Raw genomic sequence first — 10884 nt, forward strand, 5'->3', positions numbered from 1 at the left:
TTAATATTCATCTAAGATTTTAAAACCACCATAGCCCCATATTTTACGAACTCGTTATCAAGGACGTATCCTTGTTGCAAAGTCAAATAACGCAAAAACCACTCGTTCTAATTTTGATTCTGTCACGTCTAGATTTTCAGAAAATTTATCCGGTAAATAATTAACGGCGGTAGGTAAAGGAGGTTCTCGTTTGAAGAAAACATAGGTGAGAAATGTGTATGAGCAGAGTGCAACAAATCTGAAGAATTCGAATAGGTAACAGCACCATTGAAGAAAAATGAGGGTGGACGTAAACAGTTTCAGGTTAAAACGTTCGGTACAATTTTTACAAATATTGCGCCTACCCTGCACCTATATTATATCCGGTGGTATTATATTTTTGTATTTTTACCGCATAGGCCATAGGTATTATAGTTACTTACCATCCATAAAAGCATCGGGAAAATAAGAGTTTCCTTTATTGACCCAGGGCTTAATTTGGGGGGCATGGAGGGGGTAAAGTACGAAAAATACAACATTTTGCTACAAAATTGGCTAAACACGATGTAGGACAAACAAAAACTACGATGATTGGAGGGGGGGAATGCTCCATTTTCCATCCCCTTCCCCCGGATCAACTACTGTATTGACCGAATGGTCAAGTATACAGGGTGATTCAACCGCGAGTGGTGTAAGTAATTTCATATCACTATTTTCAAATTGCAGAGTATAAGTAGTTATTTACCGTCCATCGAAGCATTGGGAAAAGCGATCCGAAAAATAAGTGCTAATTGAACCGTATGGCGGAAAATCTCTCAAGTTGGTAAATATTAGCAATACTGTGTCTTGTACCTACGTACGATCGCTGGTTCGAGTAAGGGGGGGGGGGGCGGTTGGCGACGACGGCCGGCAATCTGCCGTTTGAAAACCTCACTTCCTGTACGCACAATCGCAGCAGTCGACGTCGTATTGTAGTTGTTTCGTCCACCGACACGACTGTTATTACCTATTATTATTATTATTTTTCCTTTTCTGTACGCGTACAATGGAGCACTATATAATATTATTATGTATAATATTGTACGTCATATGTGTGCGCAGCGCGGTCGTAAATTTATCGGACTTCAGTGGAAAAGGCTGTAAACGCATAAAAACACGACGCACGACTCCCGAAACTCCTAGACGGGGGATTAACTTTTAATAAAGTCGCAGATAATAACATTTCCGGTTGTCATAATAATAATATATAATATAGCTTCGTCATTCACATGTGATATAACGTAATAATAATATCGTTAAGACCGCACGTCTCGCTGGATAATATAATGTAATAATATCATGTTTTATACTAAAGTCCTCTTTTTTCTCCTTCTCTCTCTCTCTGTCTCTCTTTCTTGGCGTTTCTTTGTTTCTCTTTTCTCTATTATTATTATCATCATCACTATAATATATATACCGCTGCGTTCTTCTAGCCGCCGTCGTGGCGCGCCACTGCAGTCATATATATATTATAGCGTCTCACATTAATCACGTTTTGTCTTTGAGCCGCATTATATGCCCCGCTATCATATATATATATATATATAATATTGTATTATATAGATATTAATTACTGTCCGTCTGCCTCCGATGTCTCACTCCACACGATAAATCCACCAGAACTCCGTTACTTCGACACAGATATATGCGGTTCGGCGGCACGTGCGCGAATCTATGATAATATAAAGTCATTAAGTATTAATAATATAAAATCCAATCGCAATATAATACGGTCGTTAAATTGTCGTTCGCGGATTTACTCTTACATCGAAGACACGTATACATAGGCACAAATAGCGTTTGAGATTTTGGGGACTAATAGAGCTAATAGGACCTTACTTTGATAATGTTGAATAAGCTTAAAACAAAATGTAGGAAATGTTTGGGAGGACTATGGAAATTTTTTGGGGGGCTTACCCCTAAAGCCCCCCCTCTATTTGCCCCTATGCACGTATACACTTAAATACATAGATTTATTAGACTTTTCAATGAGTGTGTTACCTATAGGTGATTACAACTTTTGTTTTCAAACGAGAACAACCCCGCCTTACTTTAAATTATTATCAAATTGATTTCTAACCGAAATTCACTTACCTATACGCCTCACCGGATGGTTTGTGTTTGGGTGGGTTTTTAAAAATTTTAATGTGTCTGAGAAATTTAGCGTAATGTGTTTGGGCAAGTGATTATTGACATATTTTGGAACTATCCGTGAATTCCACGAGTATGATTAAAAGTGGATTTTTTTTGTGTGATTAAAAATTGAAATTATGTGCCATATATAGATTTATACAACGTTCACTATAGATATTTTATCTTAATCTTTACAATTTTATCTTTTATCGCTTATATTGTATCATACTCGCTCGAACTCATTACAAAAAGCTCGCACAAATACATTACTTTAATTATGTGGTTAAAAAGGTAATTTGCCCAAACGCATGACGCCGTCCATCTCACTGGCATCACCCGTTGAAAATGTGTTCATTTTTCATTCTTACAAACAAGTGAAACAGTTACCGTGGAATCATCATGAATTTATCCATACGATCCAGACATAATTTTGTAATGATAATAAAAGGTATTATAATGTTAATATAATAATATAACCACGAATAATATTATTTTAATGTAATAGAAATAACAAAAACATAATATATTTGCTGCTGTGTTCCGCAATCGCGTAAAATATGATAGTGACGTCTACTGACAAATTATAAATTATTTTGATTGGAATATTACTGAATTTCTACCTAATCGCGGTGTAATACATGGGTATTTCTATACGGTAATGAATTATTAATTCATAATATTTACATAACATCTCATCAGGTAGTCTTATCAATCATATTATTATTATTATATATAAAATACGTTTAGAAAAACTGGTTTACATCACAGCTATTTAGTGTTGTAGCTCCACTGTAACAGTTGGTTAATAATGCGTACACGACTTAGACAGAGTTGTAAGCCGTGGAATCGACAGTACCTATTGCTTCTGCAGTGTATTATTATTATTTAAATATCTAGTTATAGATTTAACATCATCAAAAGTTGAAACACTATTTACTTTGTCGGTCGTCAATACTTGAAAAAACCGACATGTCCGTCGGGTTCTAATCTCGTAGGCATACCAATTATTAAAATATTTAATAATATATGACCGGGAGGACTCGAGTATCGGCCATGTCGAGATATATTTTAAATCAATTTACTATTATACATACATTAATATTGATTTGGGCGGATTAAAAACTTCAAGTTTAAAGCTTTTCTTCTAAACCCACCGTTTGTTTGAGTTTAATTTAATAAAAGTTTTGGAGTTATTCCGTACGATGTACTAAATTATGGAAACATACAATTCACTAGAAACTAGACAGTTAGTGTGTAATGTCACTTTTATGTATGCAATCCCAAATTATAGCGAAAAATTACCTTTAAAGTACCCCATCGTTTAACTCCAGAACTAATCCCACTCATTCTAAAAATAATTTCTTTGCAAATAGTCCGTGTGGCCTATCAATGTAATCGAATTCATAATAATTTTTCAAATCCTGTTCCAAGTTCAAAATTGTATTTATTTTTTAAATATTTGATGTATTATAAATTTGTATTGGAAATGTGTTCAGTTATTCTCTTTAACGATGATTGGTTTTCACTCGCTGTAGGTACTGTTACCCAATTATTGGGGTGTTGTACATTTATTTATTTATTTAATAAATATATATCTATTATTATTAAATATTCAAAGTAATTATTTAATTAGTTGATTTTTTTTAACTGGTATACCTATCTACCTCACACGATATTTAAAATATAAAATACGTTTTTTTAAACTACCTACTATAGATTTATCATATTTCCGTGTATTGGATATACGAGAGACCTAATAATATCCAATAACCATAAACCACACGACCAATGCAAATAAGTACCTATATCGTCATGTACTTTTAACAATTTTCATAAGTCAAAAATTTATTCAAATATCCAACGTTATGCTAATGGTATAATATACTATAATATCGTTATTATATTTTATTCGTAATATAATGGCTTATAATATGATGATTAATGGAAATGGTTCAAATAATTTTATCGACAACACATAACCGGCCGTTTTTCAAGTATTCGAGTAAAATTTATGTGTCGAGTATTAAACAATAATATTATATTTTACATAATATATATATAAATAAATATATATATTTATTTATTTATAACGGAATAAAATGATAGTGTGAGAAATGTCGCCTTAACCGATTTTTTTATGTATTTTTCACATTGTAAAATATATACATTTTCGAAAATTGACATTTGTGGTAATCGATTTTATGGGCCGTTTAATATTTTCTTAAAGCCCATTTCGTATAAGATTCACTAGCGTTTCACATTTACAATGATTTTAATAAAATCATTTTATAACATTCTGTTATCGTATGCATCTGTTGCCACTTGACAATATGATAATATTCCGCATAAATCGATTATATTGTGATTTTCGCACACGATGATACTATCTCGTATTATTCTTTTCATTTTTTCACGATACTTAAAATATTTCTCCTATTTTATGTCAACTAATTTTAAATTGTCGTCTTGTCCAACCCATATCCCAAAATTCACATGTAACGTATTCAGTGATGTGCGATGTTCGAAATTTAGATACAAAGAAGTCAATTGGATATTTCTAGGACGTATGTAAACGGCCGGTTGAGTGACTTTTATTTTCAAACTCTCTGCAATTACATGTTGTGAGATCTCCAAGAGGTTTGTCCATGACATATGGAATAGCCGTGCCGAGGAGTGGGGAACGTGCCTTAGGGCGTCAAAAGTCGTACCATTTCAAAGGGCGACAAATGTTTGAATAAGTTTGTTTAAATAGGGGTGCGTAATGCTATTACCCTGGGGTGACAATGAAAGTTACCACGGCACTGATGACGTATTTGAGACATCAGTTTTTAACTTATAAGGAATATATGTCATTATCCAACATAAGGATTCACTGGGTTTTCACGTGTATAATGATTGTAAAACGAATTTCTGATGAATTTTGTTGCTACTTGCTGTAATAATATAAAGTGTTGTAGATACTGTATCCATTAGAATTTGTCACAATCGTTGTCACAATATTATGCGAAGAAGACAAGAAAAATATTATAAAATAAAACAATATTCTTATCGTACCATAAAATGAAATAAAAATAATTAGATTTATATAAATCAACGAATAAACCGTATTTTATAATACCCATAGGAAATAAATATATATAATGGCAAAGAGAGATCCGCCCTTATGCCCAAGGTTCAACACAAACAACTCCGTCTACTGCCCAAACTTCGACGAAGCTCGACATTAACTAAACATTCGGGACAATTTATATGAAGCAATTGATCCATTTTAAAACCCCCTCAACATTATTTCTTATTTAAAAAAAATTGAAATATAAAGTGTTATAATATAATGTAAAAACGTACCAGATATTAATTATGTACCTAATCGAATATGTAGTTGAGGCTAAAAATAAATAAATAAATATTAAATACATATTATCATAATAGGTATTTTATAAAATGATAATAATAATTCAAATTGTCTCGTTAATTATTATCAATCGAAATATAATAATATATTGTAGATTATATGAAAATATTATTATTAAACAGTAAAAATTGGCCTCTGTAACCAAGAAATAAAATTTAAAATAATAATTAATAATCAGTGTTTTCTTAAAATGTAGACGATTATATTATTAAACGACATGATTATAACAATATTATGATCCACATATCGCGGTGATGCAGTGGTTAACGAAACGTGGTATTCAATTTCACTTATCGGTCAGTGACATTTTATAAATGTTCCTATTTATAATAATATTATTATATTTATAAGGAATATTAAAACACAAAAATTAAGTGTTCACTCGGTTTTTAGAACGGTAAAAAAACTTACACGATAATTGCGTACACGACTCACTATTATTATAATATCCACTCCATATACCGATTTTTATGCGATTCTCGTACACGAGCGGTATTATCTTACGATATTATTCTTTTCATCTTTTACGACATTTCACATTTTCCTCCCCTCTTTTTTATGTCCGTAATTGAACTTAATTTTCGGTCCCGTCGTCTTGTCAATATTTATCTTAATTTCCTCTCGAATTTTTCTTTTTCAGCGATCACCACTCGAGCGTTAAAAGCAGACCCCGGCGTGTCGCCCCTCTTTTCCTTTTTTTCTTCTGTGTGTAGGATATTAATTCGTGGGTATTAAAGTCTCAAGTTGGAAAGCTCAAGTTTTCAGAAGAAGCTAATATTATGTATATAATATAACATAAACTTTAAAACAGTGTGCCCTAAATGGTAATTAAGTTAAATTACCATTCAAAGGGTTTAATTGAAGTATATTGGCTTATATTATATAAGTTCGCGTGAATGATAACTACCACAGCGTTGTCGGATAATATTATACTATTTTCATCTTCCGGGACCAGTCATTGGTGTAATGACTACAACAACTACAACAGCTGTAGTAAACGAATGACATTCTACGCGTTGTAAAATTAAAACAACTTACAGCCAAGTCAATCAACAAGTATTAATTAAATTATTTTATCACGTTTAAAACAACTATCAAGAGATGTTAAAATATGGTACTTCTTTTATTTATTTGTTATTTGTTGATAATATAACGCATTATGCCGGTACTATACCAGTATACTATGGAACCTTGCAGTACTTACCTAAATTAAACAGAGGTTATAAAACTATTGTATAATAATATTATGACAATTTTTGAAACGGCTTAATAATTTCAGAAAACATTTAAAGTGCCACAATTATTATATGAGAATAATTATTTTGGAGTAAATGAATATATTTTAAAGTCGTGGTACCAATATACCAATAGTACCTATACCGCTATACCTGACAGTGCAGACTCAAAATAATGACATTGTAATTTAAAATAATTCCGTAGTTCAATATTTATAGTAAATTATATTCTTAAGTATAAAATTCGTTTTCTAATAATTTTAACAAAAATGTATTAATTTTTTTTTATATATACCATGTGTATAATACCCGGTATAATTAGTATTTGAAACTTTCATGAAATTTAAAAAAAATTAAGTATCTCCTGAATTATTTTAAATGTGTGAAATATTTCAGTATTTAAATACATTTTGTTTTATTTTTAAATGAGCTTTATATTTACATATTATAATTGTCATAAATTACCTTCATAATTATATGGTCCCTAAATGTATACCTAACCTTTGGTATTATACATTTAAAATGGTATTCACATTTTTCAAATATTTTATTGTTTAAATGATACAAGTAGTATACAATAGTATACATGTATATTGCACACCTACTGAATTCTTACATTATAATTTAGAACACTGAATATTGTGTTAAAAAAAATTTCAATGTTTCACGTTTTTGTGAAATATTTCATAAATCAAACACTAGGTATAATACAGTTTTATATCGCTGTATAATACAAAGTCACATCTCTAGATTACTGCTGTCACCCTCTGGTTCTATAAGCTATATTTGTATCGTTCGCGTATACAGTCAGAATTTAATAATAATTTTTTTGTTTCATCTGTAATTTATAATACATTTTTATATTAAACGCGTTTTGATAACAAATTGTGTACCCACGTTTTACATATTTTTTTTATCTTGTCGTGTACGATAAACCCGAACAATACTATTGTATTTTTTTTTTTTATGTATCGTTGTTCTCTATATGAGACTATGTCAGACTCACAAAACAATTATTTAGACATTTAACTACGAATGTGTATAGACACTGAAATTCACCAGTAAAATGGAAAAAAAAACTATTATTTTGGTATTTCACAATATATAGACAAAAGTAAAGGAGCATCATATTTATATATATATTCCTACTCGTAATCGAAAATTGAAAAAAAAGGACTTTAAAAAATGCGTTTGATGTCCTTTGCTCTATTTCTAGCTACTCTTCCCCACCCCGCCATCTCTAAAAATAATTCGAATCTTCGATTTTAGATTCGAGCCGGAGACCTGCTATTATTGGTTTTACAACTATTATTATTTCTTTTCTTTTCTCCGACTGTCTGAAGACAGTGAATGCGGTCCAAAAAACTAATGTAAGTACTCTGGATGTATATTACATTAAGCCGGTGGATCGGAAATCGAACACGAATTGTACTTTAAACTGATTTTATTTCACCAATACCTATAGCCAGAGATGGAAAATTTACGTAAAAAATAATATCTGTTAATTTACCAATACAGTTTTAAAAGTGCTAAAATATAGAATCAAAGGTTGAATAATAAAATTTCTTAGAGCCATCTTTTTTATTAGGATATAGGATTGTTATTCCTATAGTTGTATTTTTGACAAATTGGGTTCTTTCTCATAATAACAATGAGAACCAAAAATAGATCTATTGTTCTGTATTAGTAAATATTATGAATATTTTAAATGAATACAATTAATAAATAATTAAAATTATTTTTTATCAAAATTACCACAGCATTTCCTTTATTTTTTTATGTTCAAAAGTCAAAACACTTATATTTCTTTACTCTTAACTATTAAATTTATCGGTAAAAATAAATTGCTAAAATTTACGGTTAATTTAAAGCACTTACATCTCATCAACCTTCATAAAGAAAGCACGTCGCAAAGAAAATTATTCGGAAAAAAAACCGTTCACGTTTTGCGACACACCTGTTTTTGACCAAACCTTGACCGCTGTTAACCAAATTTAGCATAAAGTCCGTACCAAAGCGTATGACGCCGGCAATTTAGATGCATCTCACACGTCGAAAATATCGTATTTACGTGTACCATATAATGTACGCGTGTTGGACTTAAATTTAAAATAATATAATTCGTTTCTGGCTCGGTACCAATAATATAGCGATCGAAGCGAGGTAGTCTCCGCATCTCGATTGACGCGTATTATACCACAGAATAAATTTAACGAATAACGTTAACAATATTAACAAATTTAATTTATTCTATGCCTATACCAACAGAAAACGCTTGGTTACTGGTACACATTGGTACACGCATTGTTTAGCTTTACAGTATAATATTTCTAAGACCATTAGTTTTTTTCTAATTAAGGTAAATGTAAATATATTTTTTAATTTTATAAGTCAAGAGGGTCGAGGTAAAAATTGGCAAGCCTGGACATAAATGAGTTAAGAAATTAAAGTTACGTTAGAAGTTTAAATTTAAATTTCAACTTTTTAACATAACTTTTTAAAATTTGATTTGTATTAACTTGATTTTTAACTTAACTGATTTCCATTGATATAAACTTAATAAATAACGAGTTAATTTTAATCAAATCCAAGTTACGATAATTTATAAATAATTAAATAATAAAAAATAATAATAATATTATTGATGATAGGTACATGTGTCGTAAACATTTACTTTTTATTATTTTAAACCATATTACTGGCTATTTATAAATTTAAAAAAAAAATTAAATAAATATAAATTATATTAAGTGAACTTAAGTTAATAGGTTAGTTGTAAGTTTCCATATAATTTTTAAATTAAATGAGTTTGAAAAATAGAAAACTATTAACTATAGACTTTTAAAAATATTTTCTATCAACTTAACCTAGCTCAATTAAAAATGATCATTAACTTGCCCAGGCTTGAAAAGGGGTAGGTGGCGGAATTGATAGTCGCCCATACTTTTTATACCGACGACCGGTCGTTGTTATACGCGTTTCACGTCTCTCAATGACTGTCCTGACCTTATCGACGATGACAATATCTTATGATGTGCCTGAACGCGTGGGACGCATCGGATCTAGACTGGACGAAAAAAAATTTAAGACGTGACCCTGGGATGGGGCGAAGAAAAAGAAGGCATTTGTCATCGTATTATGCGAAATAATAATTAATAATATATTACTATGATGGGGAATTTCCGGACGGTTCGTGTCACGCTTATAACATACGAGTCATCGCGGTCGACGGTCGCATATAATATTATAATATTTTATGGTATTATTACACGGATTTCGTATACATAGGTACCTACCAGCGCTATGTGGATATTCTCAGTTTTACGGTATAAAATGGTATGACATATTGTGGTGATACTGTATTATGTGAGACTGGTGAGACCACCTCCATCGGTCGCCGCACGGCCCACGGACACCCGGTGCGAGGAGACGACAACGGGTGTTGCAGAAGAAGATTCGTATATATTTTGTCATCAATCTTTGCAGTGACGGAAACCAATTTTTCGTATTAATATGAATATAATTTTATTCATGAAATAACCATAAATAGACGGCCACTTCGCACAAGTCCCGTCTCTGAAATGCTGTTAATTTAATTAAATTTATTTAATATTATATAAATCCTCAACGTTATAATATTTTGTATGGTTATTGTAAAATTATGTCTTTACAGATTGTACATAGATTACAAATAATATTATTTTATTATTGTTATTTTTATTATCGATACTCGCAACGCAGTCGTGACTTATTATTACAATATTAATATAATGTTCGTCGATTACCCGGTGATACGTCGTACTCACCTCGTGAATATTTTAGACGTGCCTCGTATCATATATACATAGTTATCAGTACAAAGTATAATTCTGCATCATACTGTTGATCGGTCCATTTTTATTTAATTTTTCAACAGTCTACTATTGGCTTTTCTGACTTTCTGTTGGAAAACTGCAACGTCATCAAATATATGTTAGACACTATAAAATAAATCGTAAACAGTGTGTGATAATCATTCTGAGCCAATGTGATTTAATCAAAAATTAGGCAAACACCAAATTACGATATTATGATGTTCGTCGATAA

This window comes from Acyrthosiphon pisum, chromosome A2, assembly GCF_005508785.2.
Source record: "Acyrthosiphon pisum isolate AL4f chromosome A2, pea_aphid_22Mar2018_4r6ur, whole genome shotgun sequence".
Taxonomy (NCBI): domain Eukaryota; kingdom Metazoa; phylum Arthropoda; class Insecta; order Hemiptera; family Aphididae; genus Acyrthosiphon; species Acyrthosiphon pisum.